Source organism: Nicotiana tabacum, chromosome 18 (genome assembly GCF_000715075.1).
Source record: "Nicotiana tabacum cultivar K326 chromosome 18, ASM71507v2, whole genome shotgun sequence".
Taxonomy (NCBI): Eukaryota; Viridiplantae; Streptophyta; class Magnoliopsida; order Solanales; family Solanaceae; genus Nicotiana; species Nicotiana tabacum.
Window position 1 is genome coordinate 144,503,446 of NC_134097.1, and position 24,440 is coordinate 144,527,885.

Genomic DNA, 24,440 nt, shown 5'->3' on the forward strand with positions numbered 1-24,440 from the left:
TTGAAGAGAATTTTGTAAAATCCCCCAAGCTTCCTTTGAGGTGGTAACCGGTTTTGCATGCCCTCTGTCTACGATTTCCCATACATCCAGAGAGCCAAGAATGACTTTCATACGTAGACACCATTTCTCTTAATTATCTTTTGTGAGACGGGGGCACTAAAAAGATAGCGGACCATTATTTGCCATGGTTCTGATACCACGATGTTGGGAAAAATAATAATCCCGCCCAGGAATAATATCCATGACAAATGATAATAACACAAGAGAGTAACAGCGACACCAACTCTTTTTAGTCGGGGTAAAATACAATACCCTAGCGGAGCAATATAACCACTATAATATTACAACTTAGTAGTGTCAAGAGACTACTACAACTTTGAAAGAAATAACACTCCTTATTTCAAATACCTCACTACTATATTACTCACTATTTATCTCATGACTGTGGATTACTCTCTCTAACTTCTATTGTTTCTCTTTATTTCGATGTGATTGAAATGAAGAATGGATGCATCTATTTATAGTAAGAGTTTCCATCCAACTACTACAAATAAGATGGCTTGTTGTTGATTTAGTCACATAATTTTTCAACAAAGTTAGGCACCTCCCATCCCATTTTTCTTTTTGTTTTCTTCAAAATGAGCCCCACAATGCATACAATTTTTTCACTTTTTTATGTTTGCTCTTGGATCAGGTAGCCCTAACCCGGTGACGACACTTGTGCGAGTTATGGAAGCTATTTCGATACATGAAAAGTGGCCGCTGATTAGTTTATTTCGTGCTTCTCATATCATAGTTTTTAAATGTAGTTGTTAGTAATTTGCAAAAGTATGGAAGAGACAATATGATGTAGTAGATTATTTCAATTAAAAGAGTACATGCTCTTCACTGATTATGATTATCCTGTTGATAACTGGGAAAAAGATAAAAAATGAGATGCATTTTGCATATTTGTACCAAAAGGTAGCAACTGAGAGTTTCCCTGTTCTCTATTTACAGTTAAGTTGTTTGAGAGTCTCAGATATAAAAAGAATAAAGAAAAAGGAATATCCACATCTTTATAGATGAGCCAAAGTACCTAAACAATGAGGTTACATGAACCGACAATTGGTTTGCGAAGGTTTTAATGTGGCGGTTACTATAACCTCCGCAATCTATATCAAATTGTGGGGTTTATTTACTCCCGCAAATATTTTTTATTTACGGCGGTCGGTAACCTCCGCAATCATTTAAAAAATAGCGCCCACTAATCCCTATATGTTTCCCTTATTTTTTAATCTTTTCCCTCTCTTTTTTTCCCAAATCCCTTTCTTATTTTCGCTTTTTTCATTTTCAGAAACTCTCACCCACTCTCACTTAATCAAAACCCATAGCAATATTCCATTTCTTCTTCACTTAATCAAAACCGCGGATCTCTTTTCCTTCACTTAATCTCTTCCATTTCTTCTTCATTTTCTCCGATTTCAAGCCCGTGTAGTTGCAAAATTCCAAATACAATAGTTCTCTGCTTTTCTTCAACGGCTCCTCTTTCTTCAGCGCCTCCTCTGTTGCAAAATAAAAGAGATATGAAAGAAAACTTTAGATCTATCAATCAATTGGATGTAAGTTTATTTGATTTTGCTCTTTCATACAAATTCCTCTTCGATTTTGCTTTGATTTTGCTTTTTGTCTTTGTTTCTTCGTGCATGTGGGTTTTAAGTTTATTTTCTTTGTTAATTTGTAGAATCGGTGTATTTTGAAGAAATTTGGTAGAATCGGTGTATTTTGAAGAAGGATATAACACTCTTTGTTGAATTGAGATGTAAGTCCTCTTTCTCCCTTTGCATTAGGTTCTAAAATTAAGATTTTTTATGTATTTTGTAGGTTAATTTCTGCGATTTGGGTCTTAATTGAAATATTTTCGTTTCCATGTGTATTTTAGAACTTCTGGGGACCTTCAGAGAAATGCAATTGTCGCCGACTGCTTTTCCTCTTTCTGCTCTACGTTGTGTTTGAATCAGTCTCATGGTATATTTTTTGTTTTTCTGCAGGTTTTGGGTATTTCATTCAATTATATCTAAAAGATTAGCTTCATCTTGTTATGCTAAAAAAAAAAGTTCCTTATGACTTAATGGCGTAATATATGATTCACAAACTGTGTAAAAGTGAATATTGAATCTCAAATTATTATTGACTGCAAATTCTGAACTTCTAGAAAATGTGTAACTCCAGTGAATGCAGTTTGGTCCGAAAGCTAATAGGAGACTACTTCATTGCCATGATGCATTTATTTTCACTTGTAACAAAATCATTAGATTCCTCTTTATTTCTATTAGCTGTTGTGTTTTTCTTGGATATGCACCTTCTGGTTTGTGTACAAAAGACAAATTTCGCAGAATAATGTTCCATTTTCTCTTGATCTTTGGTTCTGCCCTTTTCTCAATTAAAGAATTTTGTCGTTCATTATTTTTTTTTTATCGTTCACATTGAATTTAGTTAGTTAATATCTCTAAAGATGACTGCCAAACACCTTATCAAAAAACTATATGTTGTTATAAAAATAGCATGAGGAATTATTGATCTGTAGAGTAAGCTTGAAGGCTAGATTGGCAAGGAGAATAGAGAAGCTCAATTTATATCCTTAACGAATGTGTGTGATAGACAAACAAACTCTAACAATATCATCGGTAGTTTTATATCCAACAATATTATTGGTAGTTTATTTAGGGTCTTATGTACACAACCTTACGCAGCCTTAGTTGGCATTTATGTACACAACCCATGATTTCCATCTTATTCTTTAACAAATATTTTCCTCTGCCATTTTTTTATTATTACAAAATTTTATAATGTTATTCCGTTGATAGGTTACTAAATCAAACTTTCTCATGGAAATATTGTAGGTTACAATACCTTTTAATGGATAAATCTTGGATTGGAATGCCTAGAAATACAACAAAGTATTTACTTGGTTTGAATCAATTTCTAAATTTTGCATTTAAGAATGCTTCTATAGGAGATAGAATAAAATGTCCATGTCCTAAATATAATTTTGGGAAGTGGCAGACTAGAGAGATAGTGTACGATCATTTGATTAGCAAGCCATTCCCTCAAAATTATGTCACTTGGATTCTTCATGGGGAAACAGAAGTGTTGGAGAACTCTAGAAGCACAAAGGTTATCCCAGATGCACTGCCTCCTAAAAATCCTATGGAATTGTTGATAAATAAAGCATTCTCGAGTTTAAGGTATGAGGGCATTGATGCAGGTCCGTCACAAGTAGTTGGAGAAGAAGATATATTAAATGATCTGCATTCTTCAAATAACAAAGAATTTTTTGAGTTGCTTAGAGATGGAAGTGAAGAATTATATGAAGGGTCCAAGTACTCGAAGCTAGAATTTTTGTTGAAGTTGTATCACATAAAGTGTTTGTCTGGGCTAAGTGACAAGGGAATGACTATGATGCTAGATTTACTGAAGGATGTATTTGGATTTGCAAGGACACCTAATTCTTTTTATGAGGCCAAGAATACCATCAAAAAGCTTTGTCTTGTTTATATCAAGATAGATGCTTGTCCAAACGATTACATGTCGTACTGGGGAGATGATGCTAATGAGGAAACATGCAGGTATTGTCATACTTCTAGATGGAGGCCAACTAAGAAGAGAAACAATAATCATATGTTCTGTAGCCAAGTGATGCGGCTAGCAGATCCATTTCACCTATGGATATAAGAAGATCATCCGGTGGAAACAATCCTAACGACAACCATTGAGGTGCTTGCAAATGTATTAGATAATTACGTATTGTATTCGATTGAATGGCCATAGTAGATCTTTTATCCATAATGGTTGGAATGGATGTTTTGTTTAATGTTAGTTTTAAGACTAATTATAATATTGATGTTTTATATTTAATGGTTGGAGTAGTTGTGTTTAAAGCAAATTTTTGAGACTAATGATAATTTAATTTAATGTATTTTGTGGTTTATTAATATATTGATGTTACTTGATTCCAGTAAGCAATTTATATAATTTGTTGATGATTCATTATTGTGACGACCCGACCAGTCGTCTCATGAGTTACTGCTCTGTTTCCCCCATTTCTGCTTCTTATTGCTTTGTCTATCAGTTTTATATGTGACCGGGTTGATTGGTTCGGGTTCGGAAATGATTTGGTTAGGTTTGAGACACTTAGTCTCTTTTGAGGAAGCTTAAGTTGGAAAAGTCAACAGGATGTTGACTTATGTGTTCGAGGGCTCGGATGTGAGTTCCGATGGTTCGGATAGCTTCAGGAGGTGATTTGGGACTTAGGAGCGTGATCGGAATGAGTTTTAGAGGTCCGGAGTAGGTTTAGGCTTGGATTGGCGAAATTGGATTTTTAGCGATTTCCGGTTGATAGGTGAGATTTTGATATAGGAGTCGGAATGGAATTTCGAGAGTTGCAATAGTTCCGTTGTGTCATTTGGGATGTGTGTGCAAAATTGTCGCACCTCCTTTTCGCCGCGCCCGCAGGGCGCGTGGGGAGTTTTCTCCAATTGAAGGACAGTCGAAACGGGATTTGTTTATTTGTTTTAGAGTCGCCACCTGGGAATTTTAAGGCGTCCCAAGTCACCAATTATAATCCCTGAATCGAGGAGAATATGACTCTGTTTATTATTCTGCGAACCAGAAATCCTGAGTAAGGAATTCTGTTAATCCGGAAGAAGGTGTTAGGCATTTCCGGATTCCGTGGTTCTAGCACGGTCGCTTAACTGTTTTTATTATTGGCTTAATTACCTTGATTTTATTAAATACATTGATGTTACATGTTTTTACTACCGCTTATTGATGACCCTTCTTTGAATCGAATTACGCGTACGTATATTCGTGTTAAAAAAAATTGCGGACTTGTGTCACGCGTACGTGTACACAATAACTTTTTATAATATATTTATTAAGCAATCATTTTTCGAAATTGTGTTGGATCAAGAATATTTGTTTTTCTTGAATAATGAACCGTACATCTCGGGTTTTTATGAAATTGATTTAACGCCTTTTGGAAAAATCCTTTTATTAAATATTCGTTCGAAATTGCGCGTACGCATAATCCGAATTTTTGCTTTTAAAAATATAATCAGGGTACGCGAACGTATCCCTAATTGTGCAAAATATTCGTAATGATATTAGGGATTTTCCACAAATTGTTTATTATATCTATACATTTTTATGTGAAAATCATGATAAATTCCCATTTAAGGTGCCCTTAAATTCTTTGAAAAGAATTTACAATTTATTAAATGTTGACCGTTGATTATATTTTCCGAATATAAGTTATATTCATTTCAACTATTCAATTTCAAAGGACAGAATACAAATATGATTAATATTATTTTAAAAAAACAAATATGACATATATATATATATATATCAAAGAATAAATTGCATATAAAACTGAAAATGAATGATTCATAAAGGAAGGAAATATTTTCCAAATTTTTTTTTCATGATTTACTTAATGCAAATTCTATTTCTAATTACCATTGATATCAAGTGTTGCAATTGGTACTTATACATCTCGTTTCATTCTCATATAATCGCTTTTAATCTAATAAGCCTAATTATTTGATCAATTTGTCTTATGAAGGTATATAGGTATCGAGTTTATAAGAAAGGAATTATTATACAAGTTAATTCAATAAAATTACCTTACATGCAACTTAACTGTATATCGTAAACATTCATAACATTTTAACATTGTAACAAGCTACATCATATCACCTTTCGCCAACGTTTATACACACATCTATTATCTTATAAAAATATACCAACAACACCATCTTAACCTTATTTAACAATAAATATCACTACTGTAATTTTCTTGGCACTTCTACATCACTTCTTGCTTAACTAACAACAAAATTAAATAATGACCAACATTCATGCCATATTCCCTACTTTGACAATTTAATATGATTAAAATAATGAGATAATGAGCTAATATTATTACAAATCTTTATACGAACTTTCAAAGTAAGACAATTAGCTCATAGCTATCAAATTGAATTCACTACTAATTAACTAACATAAAACAAAAATGAAATTTAAATTGATGAACTTGGACAAATAGAAAACAGAATTTCAATTCAAACTTCATTGATGAGTCATGTTGAATCTCTTTCCAACTTAAAATTTAAAAGACATGTACCTGGTATTGGAAAACAAGAGAAGATGAAGCTGAGAAGCAGCAACAGTAGTAACAATGTAGCACAACAACGACAGTCCAGCAACACAGGAATAGACCAGTAACAGTAGGAATAGTAGTAAACCCAGGACACTATAAACGACTCCAAGTATAGAGAAGAAGTAAAAGGCAGGAAGGTTCTGACTATTTCAGATCTTAAGCGAGGCAATGAAACAGTAACTATTCTTTTCAACTTCAAAACTCTCCAAAATGAATTCTGTCCCTGTATATTCAGTGTATCCAGAATGTATATCGGGTGTATACTTCTCACTCCGCCCCCTCTTTTTTTCTTCTCTCTATCTAGTTTTTCCTCTCTTTTTTTTTCCACCCTTCTTCCTAAATTTTCTCTTCTATTTATAGCAAAATTTTCGAAATTTTCAGATTTATTTTTTATTATTTTATTATTTTTTTTAATTAAAAGAAATCCCACTTACAAATTGCTTTTATTTTTTTAGAAAAAGAAATCCCACCTTTATTTACTTTTATTTTTAAAATTCCAACTTTAATTACTTTATCTTATTTAAAATCCCACTTTTTATTTTTTTTAAAAGAGAATCTCACTTTATTTAACTTTTCTTTAAAAAACAAACCACTATCTTTTCTTTTTTCTTTTAAAAATGCTACTTTCAATTACTTTAAATTTTTTTAAATTTTCAGATACCTTTATATTTATTTTTTAATTCCAACCTTCTTTTACTTTTAAATTTTTTTATTTTTTTTTTAAAACTTTTTTTTTTTTAAATTTTCTACATTCTTTTACTTTTTTTTTTTAAAAAAAACATTCCCGAAATTATTATATATGTTTTTTTTAAAAAAATAAAAAAATAAAAATAAAAAAATAAAATAAAATATTTTCGGATTTTTTTTATATATAAAAAAAACAAAAAATAAAACTATTAATAGTGATAATTCACCTTTTATTTTTTATTTTTTTGGTTTTGTTTTGTGTTGGACAAAAATGAAGATGGGGTGTTGGGTTAATGGAGCGGACCGGGTCGACCCGGTTTGAAACGGACCGGGTCATGGGGAAAGTTGGGCAATTATTTGGGCCTGTGGTTTGAAATTGAAGAAGTGGCCCAATCCGATTTTTCTTTGTATTTTTGTTCTCTTTTCTTCTTTTATTTTTCTAAAACTAAATTATAAAAGTACTTAAATTATTATTAAGAACTAAATTAAGTTATAAAAGCGCAAATTAACTTCCAATAACAATTAACGCACAATTAAGTAATAATTAAGCATAAAATTGTTCATTTGGACATTAAATGCTAAAAATGCAAAAGATGCCTATTTTTGTATTTTTTTATTAATTTAACAAATAAACATGTATAGACAAACATACAAATAGTTACACAAAATATCACAAAAATTGCACACCAAGAAAAATTATTTTATTTTTTGAATTTTTTGGGAGTAATTCTCATATAGGGCAAAAATCACGTGCTTACAACTGCCCCTCTTTGCCCGAAGACACGAAGGGTTTTCGTGCAAAGATAAAGCGAGCGATTTTTGCCCATCCGAGTACTCAGTGTGAAGCATTTTTTTTATTTTTTTTATTTTTTTTTTGAAAAAGATTTGACCGAACCTTTGCTTCAAAGGTTTCCTACATATCCTGGGCTAAACAGGAATCAGGTCAATGTAGTTCGGGAAGTTTTGGTAGCTGGGACTACCGTGGGACTGTGATGTTACTGCTGCTTCGTGCTGTTTTTACTGCTTGCTGACCTCCTTATTACACCTTACTGTAAAGGAAATACAAAATTAAACTAGACTATGGTACATGAATTATAAAATCTTATCTAGATCATGCTCTCGCGTTTCTTGTTGTCTTGATATCTTGGTGACTCTTGGGCATTGGTCTTATTCCGTATTCCTTTTGGAACTCTTGTTGTTTCTTGTTGGGGATCTTGTTGGACTCCTCTGTTTTATTGATTCTAAGTGTGCTCCTTTTTCATATGAGCGGGCTTTTGATTTCAACATTTCAATTGCATTTCCTCGTTCTTCAGGTGGGTGCCTCGACTGCTTCTTTTCTTTCTTCATCCTCATTTTCCAGGTGGACGCCTGATTTCTTCTTTTTCTCATCCTCATTCTCCAGGTGGACGCCTGACTTCTTTAATTCTCATCTTCATTCTCCAGGTGGACGCCTGACTTCTTCAATTCTTATCCTCATTCTCCAGGTGGACGCCTGACTTCTTCTTCTCTCATCCTCATTCTCCAGGTGGACGCCTGACTTCTTCTTTTCTCATCCTCATTCTCCAGGTGGACGCCTGACTTCTTTTTTTTCTCATCCTCATTCTCCAGGTGGACGCCTGATTTCTTCAATTCTCATCCTCATTCTCCAGGTGGACGCCTGATTTCTTTAATTCTTCATCCTCATTCTCCAGGTGGACGCCTGACTTCTTTTAATTCTCATCCTCATTCTCCAGGTGGACGCCTGACTTCTTCTTTTTCTCATCCTCATTCTCCAGGTGGACGTCTGACTTCTTTAATTCTCATCCTCATTCTCCAGGTGGACGCCTGATTTCTTCTTTTCTCATCCTCATTCTCCAGGTGGACGCCTGACTTCTTTAATTCTCATCCTCATTCTCCAGGTGGACGCCTGACTTCTTCTTTTTCTCATCCTCATTCTCCAGGTGGACGCCTGATTTCTTTAATTCTCATCCTCATTCTCCAGGTGGACGCCTGATTTCTTTAATTCTTCATCCTCATTCTCCAGGTGGACGCCTGACTTCTTTTTTTTCTCATCCTCATTCTCCAGGTGGACGCCTGATTTCTTTAATTCTCATCCTCATTCTCCAGGTGGACGCCTGATTTCTTTAATTCTTCATCCTCATTCTCCAGGTGGACGCCTGACTTCTTTTAATTCTCATCCTCATTCTCCAGGTGGACGCCTGACTTCTTTAATTCTCATCCTCATTCTCCAGGTGGACGCCTGACTTCTTTTAATTCTCATCCTCATTCTCCAGGTGGACGCCTGACTTCTTCTTTTTCTCATCCTCATTTTCCAGGTGGACGCCTGACTTCTTCTTTTTCTTTACCAGGTATTTCCTGACACAAATATTGTTTTTGCCCCTGTTTTAAATCAAAGAAAACTTCGTTAGTTTAAAGCAGGGTGGTTGGCTGTGGTATTCTTGCAGATGGTGATGTTTCTCTTCGTCTCTCTTTATTGCCTTGGAATGATTGAAAAGACTGTTTTGTCTTTGTAATTGATCCTTGACTATAGGATTCCCCTCTGTGTGTTTTCCTTCAAAACCTTTCAACTGTAATCATGTGCCTCTTCTGACTTTGCTGATCCACTTTTGATTTCATCTTTCTTACACCCGTATTTTATCTCCCACCTTTCGTGGCTGTATTTTGTAACCTTGAATCTTGGTAGTATACCTTGACATTCCTTCTTATTTGTTTGGAATAAAACTTATCTCAAAGCTTGGAGAAAGTAAGATTATTAGTAACGAAATACGCTGATTTCGACAATTATAGAATGAAAAGAAAAATCCAATTTTTTGGATGACTGTTGGAAAAGGAATAAAGGACTTATCTGATTGGAATTACTGGCACCAATGATCAGGGTATGCATTTCGGATTAATCAACCCAGTCTTTTAATCCATCTCCTCTCAATTGTCTCAAGGAGTTTTCACCGATAAATTTTCCTCGTTTTTCACTTCTTCACTTCCTTTTCGCCTTATGGTGCCTGTGTGGGTTTTCACCTATAAGACTCTCTCATTTTACTTTTCTCTCAACCTCCGTCGCCTTATGGTGCCCGTGTGGGTTTTCACCTATAAGACTCTCTCATTTTACTTTCTTTCCTTGTTTGTACCAGAGTGTTATGAACCACTTCATTTGCTTGCCTCAGCATTTTTCTAAGATTGATCAAAAGGTCTTTTTGGTATTAAGGTTAGGAATGGAAAAGGTATTAAAAGCTAAATAGCTTTGGTATGGGTTTAAAATTACAACTCTTGGAATCTTTTCTTATTTCCAATACAATTCCTGCCCCAGTTTCTTGATTGGGGTCTCTTAATATTTCTTTTCCGTGCACATTGTGCATGTTGTGCACCCTATGACCGAGCCGTGAGGCGCCTACGTATCCTTCTTTGAGGAATCAGGTCAAACGTAGTTCACTACATAATAGTGAAGATTTTGATCTTTTTTTTTTTTTTATTGATTCCAAGAGAGGGTAGGAAAGAAACAAGTATGGCTCAAAGGGGAAGCAAATGGTATAGTGTTTGGATAGCAGAATAAATTGCCTTTGTCATTTCAATCTTCGAAATAGTGCTAAATACAAACATTCAAAAAGTTATGCATAATATCTCTTTACCGCGTCAGAATTGATCGCCATATCTATGCATTTGCCTTCAATATCTGTTAAACATAGTGCACCATTCGATAATACTCTGGTCACAATGAATGGTCCTTGCCAATTCGGAGCAAATTTGCCTCTTGCTTCAACCTGATGTGGAAGAATACGTTTCAGCACATGCTGACCTACTTCAAACTTCCGGGGACGCACCTTTTTGTTGTATGCTCTTTCTATTCTTCTTTGATATAATTGACCATGGCATACTGCGGTCAATCGTTTTTCGTCAATCAAGTTTAACTGTTCTAGACGGGTTTTGACCCATTCATCATCATCAATCTTTGCTTCGGCGATGATCCGAAGGGAAGGAATCTCAATTTCTGCAGGAATTACTGCTTCAGTGCCGTATACCAACAAATAAGGAGTTGCTCCTACTGAAGTGCGAACAGTAGTGCGGTATCCCAATAATGCAAATGGTAATTTTTCATGCCATTGTTTTGAACCTTCTACCATTTTCCGAAGTATCTTCTTTATGTTTTTGTTGGCTGCTTCTACTGCTCCATTAGCCTTGGGCCGATATGGGGTAGAGTTACGATGTGTAATCTTAAACTGTTGACATACTTCTTTCATTAAGTTGCTGTTGAGATTAGCACCGTTATCTGTGATGATCACCTTCGGGATTCCGAATCGACATATGATATTTGAGTGGACAAAATCGACCACAGCTTTCTTGGTTACTGATTTGAATGTCTTGGCCTCAACCCATTTGGTAAAATAATCAATAGCTACCAGAATGAATCTATGTCCATTGGATGCTGCCGGCTCAATTGGACCAATCACATCCATGCCCCAAGCAACGAAAGGCCATGGTGCCGACATTGTGTGCAACTCGGATGGTGGAGAATGAATCAAATCTCCGTGTATTTGGCATTGATGACACTTGCGTACAAAACTGATACAATCTCTCTCCATGGTAAGCCAATAGTAACCAGCTCGGAGGATTTTCTTTGCCAACACGTATCCACTCATGTGGGGTCCGCAAACTCCCGAATGTACTTCAGACATGACAGTTGTAGCTTGTCTGGCATCTATGCATCTTAACAATCCAAGATCTGGTGTTCTTTTATACAAAACTCCTCCGCTCAAGAAGAATCCATTTGCTAATCGCCTAATGGTCCTCTTTTGATCTCTTGTGGCTTGTGCGGGATATATTCCCATTCTGATATACTCCTTGATGTCGTGGAACCATGGTTCACCATCAAATTCTTCTTCAACCATATTGCAATAAGCGTGTTGATCGTGGACTTGAATATGTATCGGATCTACATAAGCTTTGTCCGGATGGTGCAACATTGATGCCAGGGTAGCCAATGCATCGGCTACCTCATTATGGATTCTTGGAATATGTCGGAATTCCACTGATTGAAACCGCTGACAAAGATCATGTAGACATTGTCGGTATGGTATGAGCTTCAAGTCTCGGGTTTCCCATTCTCCTTGAATTTGATGTACCAAAAGATCCGAATCTCCCATGACTAAGATTTCTCGGATACCCATGTCTGCAGCTAGCCTTAACCCCAAAATGCAAGCTTCATATTCAGCCATATTATTGGTGCAATAAAATCGCAATTGAGCCGTAACAGGATAGTGACGCCCTGTTTCAGAAATGATTACAGCTCCTATTCCGACTCCTTTCATGTTGGCGGCTCCATCAAAGAAAAGTTTCCAGCCAGGTTTTTCGATTTGTTCCACCTCGTCGATATGCATTGTTTCTTCATCAGGAAAATAAGTCTTCAACGGCTCATATTCCTCATCGACCGGGTTTTCGGCTAAATGATCGGCCAGTGCTTGAGCCTTCATTGCAGTTCTAGTCACATAGATGATGTCGAATTCCGTGAGCAATATCTGCCACTTTGCAAGTCTTCCCGTTGGCATAGGCTTTTGAAAAATGTATTTCAAGGGATCCAAACGAGAAATGAGGTAAGTAGTGTAGGATGACAAATAGTGTTTCAATTTTTGAGCTACCCATGTTAGGGCGCAACATGTCTTTTCCAGATGAGTATACTTAACCTCATAAGCTGTGAACTTCTTGCTAAGGTAGTAGATGGCCTGTTCTTTTCTGCCAGTGAGGTCATGCTGCCCCAATACACAACCAAATGAATTTTCCAAAACCGTCAAGTAAAGAATCAAAGGTCTTCCTGGCTCTGGCGGGACCAACACGGGTGGGTTTGATAAGTACCCTTTTATTTTATCGAACGCTTCCTGACACTCATCGGTCCATTTGACTGCAGCATCCTTTTTTAACAATTTGAAAATTGGCTCGCAGGTTGTTGTGAGCTGAGCAATAAACCTGCTGATATAATTTAACCTTCCCAACAAACTCATTACTTCAGTTTTGTTTCTTGGGGGTGGCAGTTCTTGGATGGCTTTGATCTTTGACGGATCTAGCTCAATGCCTCGTCGACTGACTATGAATCCCAGCAACTTTCCGGATGGAACTCCAAATGCGCACTTGGCAGGGTTAAGCTTGAGGTTGTACCTGCGAAGTCTTAAGAAGAACTTCCTCAAATCCTCAACGTGGTCGGCCTGATGCTTTGATTTTATGATCACATCGTCCACGTATACCTCAATCTCCTTGTGTATCATATCATGAAACACTGTGGTCATTGCTCTCATATAGGTTGCTCCGGCGTTTTTTAAACCGAATGGCATTACCCGATAGCAATAAGTTCCCCATGGTGTGATGAATGCCGTCTTTTCTGCATCTTCTTCATCCATTAGAATTTGATGATATCCGGCATAACAATCCACGAAAGACCCTATATCATGCTTGGCACAATTGTCGATCAAAATATGGATATTGGGTAATGGGAAATTATCCTTTGGACTTGCTTTGTTGAGATTGCGATAGTCGACGCATACTCTAATTTTGCCGTCTTTCTTTGGTACAGGAACGATATTAGCCAACCAAACAGGATATCGAGTGACTCGAATGACCTTTGCTTCCAATTGTTTGGTGATTTCTTCCTTAATTCTCATACTCATCTCAGGCTTGAATTTTCTCAGCCTCTGCTTGACAGGAGGCACTGTTGGATCGGTGGGCAATTTGTGGACCACTAAATCAGTGCTCAAGCCCGGCATGTCGTCATACGACCAGGCAAAAACATCTTTGAATTCTATGAGTGCTTTAATTAACTCCTCTCGGATCTTTGGCTCCAGATGGACACTTATTTTAGTTTCTCGGATATTACTCGTGTCCCCTATATTGATGTCCTCGGTATCACTCAAGTTAGGTTTGATTTTTTCCTCAAAGTGAATTAACTCTTTACTAATCTCTTCAAAAACCTCATCTTCATCATATTCTGATTCATAATCACAATATATTTCTTGAATTATTATTTCGGAACCAGATTGATTTTTAAGACTGGGCTGAGGATTCCTCATGCATGCCATATCACTAGAGCCAGCGTAAAAGGAACTGTATAGGAAAGAAGAAAAAGAAAAGAAAACTATCAGGAACGATAATAAAAAGGAAACTGCTTTTTATTGGATGATGAAAAATAACAAGGTTTGCACACTTCAACCAAACTGTAAGATAAACTTTGGGATTACAACCTTGAAATAACCCAAACAAACTGAAAGAAAATCAAAATAAACTACCAAGACTCCTTTCGAATTGGGAGAGGAGTGGCTTTCCAATTATTGAGCTTTGTTTCTGGTCCAACGAATTGAACTTCTGCGTTGCTACACCCTTCTCCGCCTTCCAACATATTCACATCACTAAACAATTTCTCGAACCTTTCAATTAATTCTTCCTCAGGATTGACCTGGGATTTAGGAATTGTTGTTATCGGGCGATTTTTAGCACCGGTCTTGACAAAAGACTTCGACAGCTGTGGTACTGGTTTTGGAAGAAACCATGCTTGGTGTTTCAACTTCCTGGCCCTTATCACGTCATTGGCGGTAGGTGTGAACCCTAAACCGAATGTTCCCCAGTTCTCGGGGAGAGATACTGGTTGTACAATTCCTTGCAGAGATAAGCCCAGACCTTTGCCGGGTATAAAGCCATTCTTCAGCATTTCATAAGCTACCATGACTGATGCAGAGGATATCTTTGGATTCGAAAGGTGTTTCCCCTCTGGAATTTTCTCTACCGACACCGTGTCGGACACTTGGTATACCCATGGTCCTTGGTCAATTTCTGTTCTCTCGACCGGTACAATGGTGCTGTTGTGAGCATTTAAACTTTCTTCTCCATACACGACTACTTCTTGATGATCCCATTCAAACTTGACAGCCTGATGTAGTGTTGATGGGACTGCTTTAGCAGCATGGATCCATGGTCGACCCAACAACAAGTTGTAAGAAACAGTCATGTCCAACACTTGAAATTCCATGGTGAATTCAACTGGCCCTATAGTTAGTTCCAATACTATGTCGCCAAATGAATCTCTGCTTCCACCGTCAAATCCTCGTACGCAGATACTATTCTTTTGGATCCTCTCCTCTTTAATTTTTAATTTGTTTAAAGTGGAGAGAGGGCATATGTTTGCACTGGACCCATTGTCAACCAATACCCGGGTTACTACGGAGTTTTCACATTTCACGGTGAGGTAAAGAGCTCTATTATGCTCGGTACCTTCCGCAGGCAATTCATCATCGGCAAATGTAATTCTGTTTGTCTCAAAGATTATGTTGGCTATTTTTCCCAAATGATTTACAGAGATCTTTTCAGGAACATGAGCTTCATTCAGGATTTTCATCAACGCCAGACGGTGTTCCTCTGAATGGATCAGTAAGGACAATAATGAAATTTGAGCGGGGGTCTTCTTTAATTGATCCACCACAGAATAATCATGGAGTTTCATTTTTCTTAAAAACTCCTCCGCCTCTTCTTCCGTCACAGCTCTCTTTGTTGGCATTGGATTGTTTTTAGTTTTTCTCAGCTCTTCGGGAGTAAAACATCTTCCCGAACGAGTCAAGCCTTGCACCTCACACACTTCTTCCTTGATTTCTTTGCCCTTGTACATTACGGTCATCCGTTCATAGTTCCATGGGATGGTTTTGTTGTTGATGATCGGCAGCTGGATTACAGGTGCAATAATAACCCGATCTGTACGTGCTCCTTCCACGAATACAACGGGTTTGTTAGCAACCCCTGGTACTATCACTTTTGGCCTTTCTTGTTTTGCGGAAACTTTGCTCGATGATCCCTCATCGACTATCATAGACGGTTCATCACCATTTTTGTTCTGCTTAGACACCGGCTTCTCCTCCATTAACTGCTTTTCTGGCTTGGTTTTATGAGACTTGATCATCATGACAGTTTGTGACGGCTTCTTTGTCTCCCCATTAGCTTGTGTGATTTCTATCATGTTAGCCTCTTGATGGGCTGGCATTGGATTTCTATTGATATTTGGAGCTTCGGGGTTTTGAACCTCGATTTTATTAGTATCAATCAGCTCTTGTATTGCATTTTTCAAATGCCAACATTTCTCCGTATCATGGCCTGGTGCACCGGAGCAATATTCACAGCTAATGGTGTAATCCAGATTCTTTGGAGGAGGATTGGGTAGTTTGGATTGTATTGGTCTCAACATGTCTAGCTGTCTCAGCCTGTGGAACAGACTAGTGTAAGACTCTCCCAATGGAGTGTAAGTTTTCTTTTTCTGTTCCCTTTCTCCCCTGAATGCTGGCCTAGGCCTGAAACCTGGTCCGGGATAGGCTCGTGGGTAAGTATTTGGTGTGACAGGAGCACGCCAATTGGTGTGAACATGTGGCTGATTGTATGCTTGAGCATGGTTAATGGCAAAATGAGGCTCTGAAGAGTGATAGTAGTGTTGGGATGAATCATGGTGGTAAGCTGATTGGCGAGGTCGTTGTTGATTATAGTAAAGCGGTGAACCTCTGGGTCCCGGCCAAATTCCTGAATCAACTACGGTTGCCTCCTCCCTCTTCTTTCTTCCGATTCCTCCTACCCCGCCTTGAATAGCTTGAGTAGTTGCCTTAATTGCTGAATAGCTCATGATTTTATTTGTCTTGAGGCCTTCTTCCACCATACCTCCCATCTTCACTACCTCGTTGAATGATTTTCCAACTGCTGAAACCAAGTGGGCATAGTAAGTTGGTTCCAAGGCTTGGAGGAAGTAGTCTACCATTTCGCTCTCCTTCATAGGAGGATCCACTCTTGCTGCCTGTTCTCTCCACCGAAAACCATACTCTCTGAAACTTTCATTGTGTTTCTTCTCAAATTTGGTCAAAGATAATCGATCTGGGATGATTTCCAGATTGTATTGGAAATGGTATGCGAATGCCTGTGCCAGGTCATCCCAGGTGTACCATCTTCCATGGTCCTGGCGTGTATACCACTCCAAAGCTGATCCACTTAGACTTTGACTGAAGTAAGCCATCAATAATTCATCCTTTCCCCCAGCTCCTCGCATCTTGCTACAGAAACCCCTTAAGTGGGCTACTGGGTCGCCGTGCCCGCTGTATAGGTCAAATTTGGGCATCTTGAAGCCAACTGGCAATTGTACATTAGGGAATAAGCATAAATCTTTGTATGCTACACTGACTTGCCCACCTAATCCCCGCATGTCTCGGAACGACTGTTCTAGACTTTTGACCTTCCTGAACATCTCTTCTTGTTCAGCATTTTTGGCTGGCTTGTCAATTTCGGTTGGGAGATCAAACCGAGGAGCAGTTGAATTGATTTCGGAGGCTTTGAAGGTGGGCTCCGGGGGTAATATTGGTTGTCTTGGGCCTGAAATGTCGGCTCACTAGGAGATTTGTGAAATGTAGCAGGGGGAGGTGCTACGAAAACAGGAGTCATAGGTGGAGGAAGGTACGGAACTGGTTTTGGAGGTGGAGACTGTGGTGTCTGAGAGGTGGTGCCTCGGTAGTGCTGATAAATGGGGAAACTTGGGGATAATTCAGTGGTGATATTATCCTGAGTTTGGATCATTGATGGAGCAGGGTTATTTGGGTAAGATGGGGGTAACTGTCCTGTAGACCAAGCTTGGTACATTTCAGCCATTTGCTGCTTGAGCTTAAGCATCTCTTCTTTCATTTTCCCGACATCCATCTCTTCTATCTCCATACCTGTGTCAACATCTGGGATAGACATACTTTCGGGTATTGGTCCTTTTGATCTTGTGTGATAGTGATAATATGCCAGTATACTCTTTAGAAAAACTAACTGGTTGAATTCTGAAAATGAACAAACTTGTTAGTCTTGAGAGTTTAACACATATATAATCACATGTTGAGATGCAATGCTCCTAGACAAATAATTCCTTTCTATTATGCATTCGCTCGGTTGCTTGTGTTGTCCCAGCTTTCTTGAAATTGAAAAATTGTCATTCGCTTTTATTTACTACATATATCTTTATCGTGGTGGTCGAATCTTAGAGATTGCCTACGTATCATGCCGAACATAAATCAGACCTTGCGTAGTTCAGAATAAAGTCAATCACGTTTATTTATTACACAAAGATGGAATTACATTTGAAAACTTTAAGAAAATAGCTTGAAACACACACGCTTAAATCAAAATAAAAGATACAATTCATAACATCTCACAACATGCCCCACTTTCCACTTTTGTTCTCTAATATTGGATTATCTGCTCAATGTGGGGCTTGACCTGGATGGCCTCCCAGCGTACGATACATCCTTTCCAACTCCATTGCTAGATGACGAGCAAAAGTGGGCGCATGCTCTGTAAACCTTTCATAATCCATTCCTTGGCAGTTTACATAACTTTGAGATGTGAAGACTGCCAGGTCGTGGATTTGTGCCCTGAAACCTTGGAGACGTTGGTCTTGATCTTGCAATTGCTGCTGACGAGTGGTGGCTATATCTCTGACACGGTTCTCACGATCTAGAGCTGATTCTAACAAAGCTCGGAGTCTGGCCTGCTCTAATCTTGCTTGCGCTCTTTCCTTGTCGAGGTCTGCTTGTTGGTGTTCTTTGTTGCATCTTCTTGCCTCTTCTAGTTGTGCACGAAGCTGGTCTTCTGATCGCATCCAATAGTCTTTTTCCTTATTGAATTGTGCCTTGTCTTTTTCGGACTGCCTATCTTGGCGTTCCTTGTTAGATCTGGCTTCTTCGTTTAATTGTTGGATCTTTTCTTTTGCTTTGCTCAATGCCCTTTCATTTTCCGCAAGAATGAAATCATAATCTTGCATTCTTTCAAAGAGATTGGCGATGGTTTTTTGATCCTTCCAGCTCCTCTTTGGCGTTTCAGAAATCCTTTTCATTTTTTGGAATCGAGCATGAAGATTTTCATTCTCACAAGATAGACTCTTTTTCTCGCCTTCGGCTTCTTGTTCTTGCAAATCTTTCTCCAAACTGAGGCTTCTTAGATTTTCTTTTAGGGCATGGATAGTTGCTTTGTACCCTTTTTCTTTTTCTCCCCAGATCAACCGCTCTTGGATTTTATCATTGAAGTTTTGAACATGGGGTCTTTTTGTTGGCCTTTTTAGCTCAGGTTCTGGTACATCATCCACGCGAGACCGTTTTTCGAACCACCTTGCATATCCAGGATTCATCTCACCCTTTGTAGTGTCTGGGACTTGAGTATCACTTTTCAAGTATCGACATCCATTCCACATCTGCTGAAGTAGAGCTTCGGGAATAGTGGCTTCTGGGTGTAATTCGATTACTTGCATACTCAAATCTTCATCATCAGGAACTATTTGATATCTCCCTAGTTGCCTTAAGACTCTTAGTGGTGCATATGGCTGAATGCTTCTTAATCCCAATAGTAGTAGATAACTATTTGAGGTTGACATATGTATTACTTCCCTCATCGGGAGCCATCCCAGAGTCCATTCAATTTGATTTGCCGTTAAAGCCTTTAGATGAGATACCCATGCTTCTATCCCTTCTGGAGCTTGATAATTTTTTGTTCTTTCCTCATAGCTCTCGACGCAATTATCATTTTTTGACCCATATTGTATGATCTTGGGCTGTTGTTGGAGATGCTCCATCACCCACATTTGCAACAAAATTTTGCATCCTTCGAAGACCGTTGCTCCTGATTTACATAAAGTCAGAGCCCGATAAATATCTGATAGAATGATGGGGACAAGGGTGTGATTTTCTTTGGTGGTAAGGATTTGCACAACTTTTGCGGTGCGAATATCAATTGTTCGCTCTTTATTTGGGAAAACCATGACTCCTAGAAAAGCCACCATGAAAGCAAATCGACGGTGAATCTGCCAAGTGTCTTTGTTTTGTTTATTAGTAAGGCCTTTTTCATGAATTTCAAACCCATCTGACTTTCCGAACCTTGAATACAAAAAGTTGAAGGAACAACATCCATTAATGACATTGCTTTTCCTGATTTGACTGCTGATGTTCAAAAGACCGAAGAATCGATGTACTGAAGGAGCCTTTGTGAATATCAAGCTTTGATTTCTTAAACTTCCGTCAAAACCAACATAGCCAGCTATCTCCTCTAATGTAGGAGTAAGCTCGAAGTCAGAGAAACGAAAAACATTGTGAACAGGATCCCAGAAAGTTACTAATGCCTTAATCAGATCATCCCTAGGCTTAACTTTCATAATGTCCGTGAGATTTCCCAAATGTTTGACGACCCATCTTTGACCGTCTTCGCCTAAATCATACCACCACATTTGAAGCTGACATAGAAATTCCTCCGTACTTGTGGATGAGGGGCTTTGTGTAGTGCTCATTTTGTATCTGAAATTTAATTTTAATAAAATCAAAATTTATTTTGGAAAAATTTATACTAAAAATCATTTTCGAAATTTTTTCTTTTATTTATTAAATATCTTTATTTCAAAACTATATTTTTTCGAAATTTTTAAAGCAACTCATTTTATTCCTTTCTTCTTACCAAGCTTTTATTTAAGCTGGTCAACAAGCATGTTTGAGGCGAATAAATGCACAAATAACAAGTAGGATGCATCATGATGGTCTTTTAATTTTGGGTTCACCTGTCCTAGACAGACCCAACCCCTGTGTTGAGTCTCCAAGGCCAAATGCATATGATGCAAATATTCGTTCCTACTAGGGATCCGGTACATGGCTGAGTTATTCTAAGTGTAAAACCTTAGGTTGATTGTTCTAAACCTGGCTTACCCAAACGGACAGTTTGAGCCGAAGTGGGGTAACGTACCGGGAGCACGAAAGTCTGCCCGGCCTAGTTACTTGTCCCAACTCCGTCTTATTTGGTATGACTTTAACAGAAAGGTGGGTCACGCGCACGTGTACACCATAAATTCAGAAGACTCAGAAAGAAGGGGGTTTCGTAGCAGTTGTATATATTCACAATTCAAATAATATTAAAGCGGTAAAAAAAACATTTAGCATATTAGCATATAAACAGTTGAAAATTATATAGTAAGTAAAGCCAATAAAAACAGATATTTTAAGCTCGAATTCTTTAAACCCTGAACCAATGGTTCTGGGTTCGTTCCCCAGCAGAGTCGCCAGAGCTGTCGCACCTCCTTTTCGCCGCGCCCGCAGGGCGCGTGGGGAGTTTTCTCCAATTGAAGGACAGTCAAAACGGGATTTGTTTATTTGTTTTAGAGTCGCCACCTGGGAATTTTAAGGCGTCCCAAGTCACCAATTATAATCCCTGAATCGAGGAGAATATGACTCTGTTTATTATTCTGCGAACCAGAAATCCTGAGTAAGGAATTCTGTTAATCCGGAAGAAGGTGTTAGGCATTTCCGGATTCCGTGGTTCTAGCACGGTCGCTTAACTGTTTTTATTATTGGCTTAATTACCTTGATTTTATTAAATACATTGATGTTACATGTTTTTACTACCGCTTATTGATGACCCTTCTTTGAATCGAATTACGCGTACGTATATTCGTGTTAAAAAAAATTGCGGACTTGTGTCACGCGTACGTGTACACAATAACTTTTTATAATATATTTATTAAGCAATCATTTTTCGAAATTGTGTTGGATCAAGAATATTTGTTTTTCTTGAATAATGAACCGTACATCTCGGGTTTTTATGAAATTGATTTAACGCCTTTTGGAAAAATCCTTTTATTAAATATTCGTTCGAAATTGCGCGTACGCATAATCCGAATTTTTGCTTTTAAAAATATAATCAGGGTACGCGAACGTATCCCTAATTGTGCAAAATATTCGTAATGATATTAGGGATTTTCCACAAATTGTTTATTATATCTATACATTTTTATGTGAAAATCATGATAAATTCCCATTTAAGGTGCCCTTAAATTCTTTGAAAAGAATTTACAATTTATTAAATGTTGACCGTTGATTATATTTTCCGAATATAAGTTATATTCATTTCAACTATTCAATTTCAAAGGACAGAATACAAATATGATTAATATTATTTAAAAAAAACAAATATGACATATATATATATATATATATATATATATCAAAGAATAAATTGCATATAAAACTGAAAATGAATGATTCATAAAGGAAGGAAATATTTTCCAAATTTTTTTTTCATGATTTACTTAATGCAAATTCTATTTCTAATTACCATTGATATCAAGTGTTGCAATTGGTACTTATACATCTCGTTTCATTCTCATATAATCGCTTTTAATCTAATAAGCCTAATTATTTGATCAATTTGTCTTATGAAGGTATATAGGTATCGAGTTTATAAGAAAGGAATTATTATACAAGTTAATTCAATAAAATTACCTTACATGCAACTTAACTGTATATCGTAAATATTCATAACATTTTAACATTGTAACAAGCTACATCATATCACCTTTCGCCAACGTTTATACACACATCTATTATCTTATAAAAATATACCAACAACACCATCTTAACCTTATTTAACAATAAATATCACTACTGTAATTTTCTTGGCACTTCTACATCACTTCTTGCTTAACTAACAACAAAATTAAATAATGACCAACATTCATGCCATATTCCCTACTTTGACAATTTAATATGATTAAAATAATGAGATAATGAGCTAATATTATTACAAATCTTTATACGAACTTTCAAAGTAAGACAATTAGCTCATAGCTATCAAATTGAATTCACTACTAATTAACTAACATAAAACAAAAATGAAATTTAAATTGATGAACTTGGACAAATAGAAAACAGAATTTCAATTCAAACTTCATTGATGAGTCATGTTGAATCTCTTTCCAACTTAAAATTTAAAAGACATGTACCTGGTATTGGAAAACAAGAGAAGATGAAGCTGAGAAGCAGCAACAGTAGTAACAATGTAGCACAACAACGACAGTCCAGCAACACAGGAATAGACCAGTAACAGTAGGAATAGTAGTAAACCCAGGACACTATAAACGACTCCAAGTATAGAGAAGAAGTAAAAGGCAGGAAGGTTCTGACTATTTCAGATCTTAAGCGAGGCAATGAAACAGTAACTATTCTTTTCAACTTCAAAACTCTCCAAAATGAATTCTGTCCCTGTATATTCAGTGTATCCAGAATGTATATCGGGTGTATACTTCTCACTCCGCCCCCTCTTTTTTTCTTCTCTCTATCTAGTTTTTCCTCTCTTTTTTTTTCCACCCTTCTTCCTAAATTTTCTCTTCTATTTATAGCAAAATTTTCGAAATTTTCAGATTTATTTTTTATTATTTTATTATTTTTTTTAATTAAAAGAAATCCCACTTACAAATTGCTTTTATTTTTTTAGAAAAAGAAATCCCACCTTTATTTACTTTTATTTTTAAAATTCCAACTTTAATTACTTTATCTTATTTAAAATCCCACTTTTTATTTTTTTTAAAAGAGAATCTCACTTTATTTAACTTTTCTTTAAAAAACAAACCACTATCTTTTCTTTTTCTTTTAAAAATGCTACTTTCAATTACTTTAAATTTTTTAAATTTTCAGATACCTTTATATTTATTTTTTAATTCCAACCTTCTTTTACTTTTAAATTTTTTTATTTTTTTTTTAAACTTTTTTTTTTTTTAAATTTTCTACATTCTTTTACTTTTTTTTTTTAAAAAAAAACATTCCCGAAATTATTATATATGTTTTTTTTAAAAAAAAATAAAAAATAAAAATAAAAAAAATAAAATAAAATATTTTCGGATTTTTTTTTATATATAAAAAAAACAAAAAATAAAACTATTAATAGTGATAATTCACCTTTTATTTTTTATTTTTTTGGTTTTGTTTTGTGTTGGACAAAAATGAAGATGGGGTGTTGGGTTAATGGAGCGGACCGGGTCGACCCGGTTTGAAACGGACTGGGTCATGGGGAAAGTTGGGCAATTATTTGGGCCTGTGGTTTGAAATTGAAGAAATGGCCCAATCCGATTTTTCTTTGTATTTTTGTTCTCTTTTCATCTTTTATTTTTCTAAAACTAAATTATAAAAGTACTTAAATTATTATTAAGAACTAAATTAAGTTATAAAAGCGCAAATTAACTTCCAATAACAATTAACGCACAATTAAGTAATAATTAAGCATAAAATTGTTCATTTGGACATTAAATGCTAAAAATGCAAAAGATGCCTATTTTTGTATTTTTTTATTAATTTAACAAATAAACATGTATAGACAAACATACAAATAGTTACACAAAATATCACAAAAATTGCACACCAAGAAAAATTATTTTATTTTTTGAATTTTTTGGGAGTAATTCTCATATAGGGCAAAAATCACGTGCTTACAAATACAAGTTAGCTTAGAAATTTACATGTTCGAGATAGCAAAAGCGTAATTTAGAAGATTTTGGAAACTTAGGCTTGAATTCGATGTGTTTTGGTTGATTCGGTGTTGTTTGAGGTGTTTTGAAGATTGATACAAGTTTGAATAAGGTTTTGGGATATGTTGGTACCTTTGGTTGAGGTCCTGGAGGCCTCGGGGTGATTCCGGATGGTTGAAGAGTTTGGGAAATTTGAGAAACTGCAAATTTTTCTGTTCTGGTATTTCCGCACTTGCGGGTTGGGGACCGCAT

The 24,440-nt window shown here is 36.6% G+C and overlaps 1 long non-coding RNA gene across 2 annotated transcripts; it reads left to right on the forward strand.

Moving 5' to 3' along the window:
- Positions 1 to 1,055: 1,055 nt before the first annotated feature.
- LOC107780768 (uncharacterized) lies at positions 1,056 to 4,080 on the forward strand. 2 transcript variants are annotated; one of them, XR_001646891.2, is made up of 4 exons: positions 1,056 to 1,601; positions 1,724 to 1,801; positions 1,922 to 2,007; positions 2,883 to 4,080. It is a non-coding gene; the product is annotated as an uncharacterized LOC107780768 (long non-coding RNA). The 2 variants fall into 2 exon arrangements; XR_001646890.2 differs by lacking the exon at positions 2,883 to 4,080 and having other exon boundaries at positions 1,064 to 1,601; positions 1,922 to 2,872.
- The last annotated feature ends 20,360 nt before the right edge of the window (positions 4,081 to 24,440 follow it).